Genomic DNA, 11,788 nt, shown 5'->3' on the forward strand with positions numbered 1-11,788 from the left:
ATCTATAATACATTTTAAAGTCAGAGTTCATGTTACCTGTTTCAATCACCTGACTACATGTCCCAGGAAACAAAAGGGCACTGGTTGGCATTCTTCTTAAGGTGTTTAGTAAAGATTATAAGAAATCCTTTAAGAGTTTAAATGTCCCTGAAACAGGCATACAGGCTCTAGTCAAGAATGAATTAGAGTGAAGGAAAGCTGTGTGACACCTGGCATTCCTCTCTGTTCATGGAGCTTCTTTGAGGCTAGAAGATTGGTTTGACCATCTAGACCTCTCTGGCTAATACCTAGTCTTCAACCACATTGGTTAAAGACTCTGACATTGGAATTTACTTCTTTTCCTTGAATGGAAAACACTTTAAAAAATAATAACAAACATTATTATAAACTAATACATGCAAGAGTACTTAGTTGAAACAAAAAGGAGTTTTAGTAGACAGTATTATACTATATTTGAAAATCAAGGAGAAGTTTATGCAACTTAAAATGTTTACAAACTGAAGTCTACTGTTTGTGAATGTCTAAGTATTATCAAGAAAAGCATCTATACAATCAGAGTTATATTTCCACACAAAGTTCTTTACGAAGAGTGAAATATGTTTTTTTCAGTTTCATTTAGAGACATAATTTTGCACAATATTTATGTTAATGTGCCTATATATTATGAATGATTTCAGTTATACATTGCCTAAATGTATGACTTCATAATGCTTGGGAAAGAATCAACAGTTAAACTTCATGAAGTTCCAATGTCTGTGTTCCAAAATACATCACATTATTAGGATGTAGGGAGATACTTATGTGTGCTCCCTGGGGTGGAGATTTCTAGTTACTAGACTGTCTCCATTTTTAGCATTTGGCATCCTCATGATTCTTTTATAAATATGACATTAATAGGAGATCAATAATACGATTTTACAGATGGACTTACAGATTTGCCTGCATTCACTGAAAGAGTGCAAATACTGGGTTCTTGTGACTTCAACTGACTCTTCCAAATTGTATAAGTTTATCAATGTATTAGATAAACTCAGTTTCAGAATTATAAAGAAAAAATGTTAGACCAAATAATGTGGCTAATTAACAGTGGTACGATTTCTAGCCCAAGGGTTTAAAATGGACTTAAAGTCCTGTTCTTGCTTTTTATTTTCTGAACTTGCTGCTTTTGCATTCTTTGAGTTCAGTTTAAAGACAGTTACTTTAAGTTCATTTTAAACTCCTGGGCTAGAAATTGTATCTATCACTGTTAATTAGCCACATTATTTGATCTAACATTTTTTCTTTATAATTCTGAAACTGGGTTTATCTAATACATCGGTAAATTATTTCAAAGGTATTTTTTATAGTTCAAATCACTTCACTTTTACCCTGATAAATATTAACAACTGGGAATGACCCTCAGATAGCGTTTAGCATCTGTAACCAATCTGACAATAATGTATTCCTCGGGTACCTATGGATTAAATCACATACTGGCATATTTAAGCTGGATGTCAGTCTGGAAAATAAATCTATTGTACTAATGGAAATACCACTCTGTGTAGGTATTTTGTCATATATTTAAGAAAAAGCTAAAGAGAATGAAAATTGTATGACAATAACTTAAGTCTTTCTTCAAAGTGCATGCAGTCTTTTGCAATACCTGATTCAATCAGGTATTCTCTGCCTCACTCAGTATAAGGCAGCTTTCAATTTGCTTAGAAGGCAACATTAGAAGGTTAGAGTTCATCAGAAACATAGCATTTTAAAATGTGAGTTCAACTGAAAAAATCTGAATTTCTGTAGGAAGAATCAAAATACCTATTTAAAGATTGCAATATACAAAAACCATGTTTAAAGTGTTTGATTAAACCTGATAGGTTTTCCAGAAATGAAAAATACCAGTTCTAAAGCCAAAGCTGATTTTTAGAAAACTTGAAAATGTAAATCAGCCCTATCCACATAGCATAGTTTCTCTAAAACTTTATCTTAAAGAGTCATTTTAAAATAATATAACTATTAAAAAATGTAACTGCTATCTTAGTGTTTTGAAATTAGTTAAAACACTATAGGAATTAAAGACACACACACACAAATATTGAGGTGTGGAGTGGGAAATCAGGGGTCTCAGCCTTCAGAGCTGAGAGCCTCGAACAGAGATTTACCCACATTTTTATTAACAGCAAGCCAGTCATAAGCATTGTTTCTATAGATTATAGATTCACTAAAAGTATTCCTTACGGGAAACAAAGGGATGGGCCGAAATAAAGGGATGGGTTTGGCTAGTTATCTGCAGCAGGAGCATGTCCTTAAGGCAGAGATGGCTCATGCCAATAAATAGCATGATGGCTCATGCTATTTATTGTTTGTGGCCATCATGAACATGTCACAGTGCTGCAGAGATTTGGTTTATGGCCAGTTTTGGGGCCAGTTTACGGCCAGATTTTAGGGGACCTGTTCCCAACAGCTCCCAACAGCACCCTAGAAGTGGCTCGAACTTTCCCCTCCCCGGAGCTCCACAGAGAACACAGCCAGCAGAGGATACATTCCCTGTCATCCAGAAATGGGTTTTATTCTCAGCTGAGGGACAGCAGAACTGGTAGAGACTGTCAAGCCACACAGCTGCCTGCACAGCACCCCCATGCTTGGTGGGGGGCAGGAGGGATGGTGGGGGCTGGCTGTCCACAGGCCGGGCATGACAGGAAGGCTACTGGCGGTGGCGCACTGTGGAGGGGCAATGTCAGGGGACAGGTTTCTTTTGTTGGACCACAAGACACCACAGAGACAGCACACTCACTAATTCCCTGCACTAGAGGTGAGGCCGTTGGCCAGGTGTAGGTGTATGTGTGTGTGTGTGTGTGTGTGTGTGTGTGTATGTATAAAATCTATAAATATATATACACATATATGAGTATTTATATTTTTTCTTTCTTTCTTTTTTTTTTTTTTTTTTTTTTGAGACGGAGTCTCGCTGTATTGCCCAGGCTGGAGTGCAGTGGCATGATCTTGCCTCATTGCAACCTCTGCTTCCGGGGTTCAAGCAATTCTCCTGCCTCAGCCTGCCAAGTAGCTTGGACTACAGGCACTTGCCACCACACCCAGCTAATTTTTGTAATTTTAGTAGAGACGGGATTTCACCATATTGGCCAGGCTGGTCTCAAACTCCTGACCTTGTGATCCGCCTGCCTCGGCCTCCCAAAGTGCTGGGATTACAGGCGTGAGCCACTGCGCCCAGCCTATTTATAGATATAGAACAGGGCAGGGGCACACCACAGAGGGGGCACAAGTTTTCAGCGACAGTCACAGCTGGATGTGTCAGCTCTCCACTACAACAGACTAAGTCACAAATGAAGGGGGTTAGCTTTGGGGCTGGGGGAGCCACCGTCAAGTCACAGAACAGCCGCCCAGGCAGGCTTGGAAAGGGAGGTCTCTGAGAAGAGGAGGGATCTGTTTAGAGGTTGAAGTGGGACCTGAGGCTCTCAGGATGGGATGGATTTGCCTGATCTGATTGGCTGGTAGTTGGAGAGAAAGCAGAGAGGAAACGGGAGAAAAGTGAGCAGAGAGCTGGTGAGGCAAGCGCAGAGCAGGGGCAAAGCCGCAGCAGCTGTGGGAGGGATGAGGAGGGGAGGGCGCAGGTGTGAGTGTGGCAAGGTTCCTGGAAAAGAGGGGCTGGAAGGGAAAGGGGAGGAAGATGGAGGGAGGAGCCGGAGCTTCACAGGTAGGTCCTGCGGGCTGTGGTGGCCCTCCACACCCTTCACACGCTGGCCTCTCTCCCTGCACCCAGGCAGTGCACCCACAGTTCAGACCAATGCTCAACCCCCTCTAGCTTCCCTCTTCTCTGGTCACCCTGTCTTCCAACCCACTGGCCCAGGGCCACCTCTCATCTTGGGGAAGCCCACACAACAGCCACCAGGCTTGAAAGAGAAAGAACACTGCTTGAACCAGGGTGGTGAAGCTAAAAGGGAAGGATGGCTGAAGGGTGCACCTGAGGCCCTTCTGGGTGGTCGGAAAGCCCAGGACCCTCTGAAGGGACCCTGGGGGAGGCAGGGAGAACAGGCAGCCGGATGCCACTGGCCATAGACTTATAAGCCTAAGAGGGGAGCCTCAGCTGGTTTGGGGGCTACAGGTTGCATAGGTGAGACTGGGCCCTTCCTGCTGGTAAAAGCAGAAGAGGAGAGTCCATGGCAGGGAAGGCAGGTGGACTCACTGGGTGGAGCTCAGCTGGGCCAGCAGGCACTGTGGTCCCCTTGGCTGAATAGCATAGGTGACCCCCAGGAGCAACAGGCCAAGGTGCATGAGCCCGCTGGCTGGCGATAGTGCTTCAGCGGGAGCCAGGGACCCTGCCTTCAGTCACATGCTAGCAGCTATGATGGTACCTGGGAGGGAGGGAAGGGGGCTGTGTGTTCCTGCCTGGCCTGTGAGCTGTGTTGTGGGATGACCATGTGTATGGGACTCTCAAGGTTTTATCCTAGATCACCACTGGATTGCCGACAGATAGAGGAGGTTGGACCCTGACTATCACCCCTGCTCTGCACTCCCAGGCTGGGAGCTGGATGCCCCTGCCCTGCCAGCATGACTCAGACTGCATGACAGGTGTGCCCAGGATGACGTTCGTAGGTCTCTGGCCGCCTCCGAGTCCGGCCACACACACAACCCCCTCCAAGTTCCCAGCCCCTACATCATAAACCATGAGCTCTCTGCTCTCTCTGATAGTTCCAGAAAGCACCCATGCCTGCCAGCTTGGGCATGGAGTCCGTTCCAAGAGACCCCAGGCTTAGCCATAGAGGCTGGTGGGCTGTGGGGCTGTGGGGTTCAGCCCTGGTACCTGCGTCCAGCCGGGATGCTCTGCACCTGCAGCCAGGAATCGTCCACGGGACCCCACGACCATGCTGATTGTGTTTGTGCTGATGTCACTGATGATGCTGAGTGCCTCCTTCAGCATGTGTTGCATGCACAGCATCTCGTCAAGCTGCTGTGCCTGCTCTGCCAACTCCTCCATCAGTGCGTTCTGGTTGCCACATGAGTACAGGTTGGCCAGCAGCTCTGAGAATGTGAACTCCTTGGTCTGGGAGTGGGCAAAAAGGGAAGGAGGTTGGGACCGGATGGCCTGTGCTGTCCCGACCCGCAGGACAGTCGAAGGGGCCCTGGAAGGGGGAGTGGGAATGGAGGCGACAAGAAAACACGAGAAATGGAGACAAGACAAATAGCCTGATCAAGTCTCATTTAATAATGGTGGTGCGATGCCTTATATAGGCTGGCAGGGGAAGAGGTTGGGCCAGGGCGGTGACGGGGGGCCGGTCTTCTCAAATTACAATTGCGCATGCGCCGTGGGTTTGTAATTTTCCCGGGCGCAGGATCGCACCTGCGCCATAGGCTGCATATCTTTCTGGGCGCGAAAAGGTTTGCGCGCGCGGGAAAGGTTTGGGCGCGCGCGGGAAAGGTTTTAGGCGCGCGCGGGAGCAGTTTATAATGAAGAACCCGGAAATGTGCCATTTTGTCTCCGCTTTGCGGAGATCAAGCAACAGAGGTCGGCTAACTCCGGGCCTCATGGCTCCGGACACTGTGCCACCTTGGCCGCCCTGTCGGGCCCTGCTGGGACTGTGTGCTGGACTTGGAGCCCTGAGTATGGCTTTTCAGACGTGGCTTCTACACTGCTTAGACTCGAAGATCTGCCTCCCCACCGCCTTTTTTCATTCAGATGAGGACACTGAGGTCCAGAGGAAAAGTCACCTGTCCAAGGTCGCAGATCTGGGAGGGGACCTAGGACCTATGAGGCCACCAGGACACCTGTCTACTCAGCTTTTCCTAAATTGTTTTTGGAGATAGGATCTCACTCTGTCACCAGGCTGGAGTACAGTGGGCGAGATCACCGCTCACTGCAGCCTCAACCTCCTGGGCTCAAAGTGATCCTCCAATGTCAGCCTGTCGAGTAACTAGGACTACAGGCACCAAGACCAGCTATTTTAAAAATTTTGTGTAGATAGCAGGTCTCACTACATTGCCTAGGCTGGTCTCAAACTCTTGGGCTCAAGTGATCCTCCCGCCTTAGCCTTCCAAAGTGCTGGGATTACAGGCATGGGCCACTGTGCCCAGTCCCATGTTATATCTATGGGACAGCTCTGGTCTGGATGGTGCCTCCCTTCCTGGACCTGGTCCCATAGGGCTGGTCGGCGTTTCCCCTAGGCCAACGTGGCCACCTGCATCTCCAGTGCCACAGGAGCCCCTTTCCCCCATGAGGCAGTGCATGCATATTGTTGATCATAATGTGCATGATAGACTCAGGCACGAGACCAACCATGAGGTCCAGCAAGGTCTTGTTGACAACGGCCATGTGGGAGTCCACCAGGTTCTGGGTGGTCTCCATTTGCCGCTCCAGCAGTGAGGTCCATGGGGTGCATGAAGCTGTCGGAGGCATTCTCCTCAGCCTTGCTGGCCTGCCATGGAGAACACAGGGCATCAGGGTGGCCAGGCCACGCAGCCAGGCTCCAGGAATCCCCAGGATCTCAGTCCCTCCAACGGTACCTGGAACATTGAGGCACAGAGAGAAGCAACTGGCCTGAACACACACCCAGCTCCCCACAGGCTCTAGAGCCCAAGCCCCACCCTAGGGATTCTGAGCTAATTGGCTGGGGGACAGCCGGGGCATCGAGAGTTTTCAGAGCTTACCTGATGATGGAAACATGTAGCCAAAGTTGAGGAAACACTGCCCTTTGCTGTCTCCATGTGTGTCTGCCTTGCTTTCCCCATATTCCCCCAGGCTCCAGGCTCTGGGAGAACTACAAGAATTGAGAATTAACCCTCCCACCCAGCCACTTTCCTCCCCTGCTGGGGAATCTCTGAGCCCTCCTTTTGGCTATAGGCCTCGATGTAAACTCATCAGCCCAGGGATCAGGAGGCAGAAGTGGGGCTTTTGGGAGAGAGGAGAGTGTGAGCTTTGTAGTTACACAGACCTGCGTTCACATCCCAGCTCTGTGATTTTGGGAAAGGATCTGATTTGGTTACCCTGCAAAGTGGGGAAAGCTCCCCCTAGCAGGCGGGATCCTTTTGAGACTGAAATGAGAGAAAGCTGGGCAACAAGTGACTGCCTTCTGCCCCACCTCCGTGAGCCGGCCCTGTAGCATCTCCCTTGGTCCTTTGAGTTCTCAGCTTTAGCTCTCTTGCTTCTGCTCCTTCTCCTCACTCTCTCGGTGGCTAAGAGCCCTGCTTCTTCTCCTCATAGGTTAACCACCCTCCCCCGAGCTAAGTGACTCTCTTGCTAAATTCTGCAATGGCCTTGACTCACCAGTGGCCTGCAGGATCTGGCCCCTGCCTGCCTCTGCAGCCTCCTCTTGCTTTGCTCTTTCTCTCTCACTCACCTCAGATCCCTGAGGCACTCTCCCTCCTACTTCAGGACCTTTGCACGTGCTGTTCTCTCTGCCAGAAGCACTTCTCTTTGACAGTGAATGCCTTCTCAAATATTCCTCATTTGGGGTGCTGACTACCCACCCATCAGATTAGGACCCTCAATATACACTCCTATATCTCCTTATACCTTTTCAATGAAAACATTTTTGCTCGTGTGATTTATGGCCATCTCCCTAACTAGACTGTAAGCTCCATGACATTAAGAGCCAGGTTGGTTTTCGTTCACCATTGTAACCCCAATACTTAGCACTGTGCCTGACACAAACTAGAGGCCATTTGGACCAAGTGCATAGGCTGTGTAGGCTTGCAACCCCTGCGGAAGTGTATGGATAAACATGAGAGGTCTGGGTGCGGTGGCTCATGCCTGTAATCCCAGCACTTTGGGAGGCCAAGGCTGGTGGATCACCTGAGGTCAGGCGTTTGAGACCAACCTGGCCAACATGGTGAAACTCCATCTCTACTAAAAATGCAAAAAGTTAGCCAGGCATGGTGGTGGGTGCCTGTAATCACAGCTACTTGGGAGGCTGAGGCAGGAGAATTGCTTGAACCTGGAAGGCAGAGGTAAGCCAAGATCGCACCACTGCACTCCAGCCTGGGTGAGACAGCGAGACTCTGTCTCAAAAACAACAACAACAAAAAGCCACAAGAAACAGAATGACTGCCTCCCCAGCATGGCTTGAGTGCCTACGGGGTGTGTCCAGGCAGGTATCATACACTGGGTAGCATCAGAAGAGAGCCCTGCTTTTCTTTTACATGAGAAGGAAAGATTAGCGACGATGAACAGTCAGCTGTAGGATCATACAGTGTCTGCCCTGCCCCACTCAGGTCAGGGCCCCTGGGTACCAGGGACATGGGGCAGGGTACAGGGGGTTGCAGGGAGCTTTTGGAGGAACAGCAGCGAGTCAGTTCATTCTTGGCCTGGGACGCTGCCTCTGCAAGCGTGGAAGGTCATATTTGCCACGCTCATGCTCAGCCTGTTGGGTGCTGCTAACTTGAGCCTGTGTCGCTTGTGGCATTTGGCATGTAAAAGATGCATTCCTGGTTTTCCAGCCTGGATCTCAAGGTAGTTGGAGGTTCAAAGTCTGAGGAGGATGAGTGTTTCAGTGGAGATGTCTGGATAACTTTTAGGATAAGTATATCCCAAATGTTGCAAAGAACATACACATACAAAAAACTATTTGTGGTTTATCTGATATTGTAGGTTAACTGCCTATTTTATTTGCTCAATCTGGCAACCCTAATCCTGGGGCTTCCTCATTTCCCCATGTGCTGTTTTGCTCTCTCTTCATTACACCACATTTGGCTTTCGGGGTACAAAGAGTACTGAGACTTCCCGTCCCTCAGGGAACTCACGGTCTAACGTAAGACATAAGAATATGAACAGAGATCACCAAAGCAAGCAAACTCTATTTCTGAGAATTTGGGAGCCCTTGTTGGAATAGGGACAGTTTTCGAATTTAAAAAAGATCACAGATCATGGAACAGAATAGGAAGTCCAGAAATAAATCTGAATTTTTATAAGAACATACTTTTTAGCATGTGATAAAGGTGGCATTAAGACCCCGTGAGCAAAGAATTATTATTCAGTAAGTTTTGTTAGGGCAATTAATTAACTGCCTGGGAAAAAATCAAGTTAAAATTATTACTGCTTTAAACTTCATGCCAGAAACTAATTCCAGTGGTTGTAAAGATGTAAACAAATAAAACTATAAACATGCTAACAAACTAAGAGATAACAAAAAAAGAAATGAGTATTTCCATGATCTTGGGGATTATGAAGGACTTTCTAAGCGGGATGCTCAGTACTGTACAGAAGGTATAAAGAAAAATTGTTCTATTCATTGTAAATGTGTTTTTCTCAATAATTTCTTCTGTCTTTTCATTTGTTTTTCTGGTGTTTTGTAACACACAGAAGTTTTGATTTTTATATAATGAAGTATATCAGTGTGAGTATTCCCACTATATGAAGGTACTCATCAACAAACGGGAAAAAGACACAGTAATAGAAAAAAAAATGAGTCAAGGAAATACACCAGCATTCAGAAAAGAAGAAATACAAATGGGCAATGAATATATAAAATAATATTCATCTAGTAATAATAAAAAAGAAAAAGCAAACTCAGTGTTAGTGAGTGTATTAGTCCATTCTCACGTTGCTATAAAGAAATATCTGAGACTGGGGAATTTCTAAAGAAAAGAGGTTTAATTGGCTCACAGTTCCACGGGCTGTACAGGAAGCATGAGGCTGGCATCTGCTCAGCTTCTGGAAAGGCTTCAGGAAGCTTACAGTCATGGTGGGAGGTGATGGGGGAGTGAGACGTCTCACACGGTGGGAGCAGGAGCAAGAGAGAGTGAGGGGGCAGGTGCCACACTTTTAAATGACCAGATCTCATGATAACTCACTCACAATCATGCGGACAGTACCAAGGGGATGGTGCTAAACCATTCATGGGAAATCTGCTCCTGTGATCCAATTACTTCCCAGCCGGCCCTATCTCCAACATTAGGGATTAGAATTCAACATGAGATTTGGTGGGGACACGTGAGATTTGGAAACCATGGATATGGTTTTTCTCAATAATTTCTTCTGTCTTTTCATGTGTTTTTCTGGTGTTTTGTAACACACAGAAGTTTTGATTTTTATATAATGAAGTATGTCAGTGTGGGTATTCCCACTTTATGAAGGTATTCCTCATGGTTTCCAAGCCATGTCCATGAGGGTTTGGAAAAATAACACTTTCATAATGGTTGTCTGAAGGTAAACTGGAGCAATTTTTCTAGAGAGCAATTTGCATTGAACGTCTTAAATCTGACCAGTAACTTCTAGTATTTTATTATAAGGAAATAAAGTTGTACATCAGCTACGACTTAACTGGGGATATTGGCTACAATGTAGCTGATCATATTTTAAAAGCTGAAAACGATACAGATGTCTACAAATAAGGTATTAGTTGAATGCATTAAGCTCCATTCCCATCGTGAAACCCCATATGCAGGAAAGCCCAGGCTTGAAGCCATAGAATATTCCTCCCCTTGCTGGGCTTACAGCATCCCCCAGTTTCTGATATCCCTCAAATTTGTAATAAGGCATAAACAATATACCTTAGCTTGAAGACAAAACAAAACAGTACATCTTTGCATTAGGCCCTTCCTGCATTGCTATTTAAAAAAAAAAAATCTGAGGCTGGGTAATTTACAAAGAAAAGAGGTTTAATTGGCTCATGATATCGTAGGCTGTACAGGAAGCATGACACTGGCATCTGCTTCTGAGGAAGCCTCAGGGAGCTTACAATCATGACAGAAGGCAAAGGGGGAGCAGGCAAGTCACATGGAGCAAGTGGGAGCAAGATAGAGGGGAAGTGCCACATGCTTTTAAACAACCAGGTTTCGGAGAACACATCCAATTATCACCAAGGGGATGGTGCTAAGACACTGATGAGGGATCCAGCCCCATGATCCAAACACCTCCCACCAGGCCGCCACACAGCCAGCCCTGGGGATTACGTCTTAACATGGATTTGGTGGGGACACAGATGCAAACCATATCAACCTTATAAAAATAAGCATTTACTTCATTTTAAACATTAAATGCAAAGTTTTCTTTTCTGGAAGATGCAGGCCAGTGAGCTAGAAGTAATACCTAATAACAGAATAGTTCTATAAAAATAGCTACTTCTGGCTGGGTGTAGTGGCTCATGTCTGTAATCCCAACATTTTGGGAGGCCGAGGCAGGTGGATCACCTGAGTTCAGGAGGTCAAGACCAGTCTGGGCAACATGGTGAAAACCCATCTCTATAAAAATACAAAAATTGGCGAGGCATGATGGCAGGTGCCTGTAATCCCAACTACTTGGGAGGCTGAGACAGGAGAATTGCTTGAACCCAGGAGGCGGAGGATGCAGTGAGCTAAGATTGCACTGTTGCACTCCAGCCTGAGTGACAGAGCAAGACTCTGTCTCAAAAAAAAAAAAAAAAAAAAATCGTAGCTACTGCCAAGTGGCTGGAGAACATTTTATTCTGCTAAAGGGATTAAATATCTCACACAAAAAATAAAAGGTCCTCACATCCATCCCCAGACTCATTGCTTACATAGGGCTTTCCTTGGAAATGTCAAAATAAAATATACTTCTACCTAACTTCGAGATTCTTCAGCATCCATGTGGGAGTGGCAGGACTCTGTGTGGCCTGAGGGTGGCCTTGAGTGTGTGTCCGAGTGGAAGGCCCAGGATCTAGGGACCAACCTGGGGTCAAATGGCACAGCCAACTTTTTTTTTTAAGACAGAGTCTTGCTCGGTTGCCAGGCTGGCGGGCAGTGGCACAATCTTGGCTCACTGCAACCTCTGCCTCCTGGGTTCAAGTGATTCTCCTGCCTCAGCCTCCCAAGTAGCTGGGATTACAGGTGCCCA

Source organism: Piliocolobus tephrosceles, chromosome 9, assembly GCF_002776525.5.
Source record: "Piliocolobus tephrosceles isolate RC106 chromosome 9, ASM277652v3, whole genome shotgun sequence".
In the NCBI taxonomy this organism is placed as follows: domain Eukaryota; kingdom Metazoa; phylum Chordata; class Mammalia; order Primates; family Cercopithecidae; genus Piliocolobus; species Piliocolobus tephrosceles.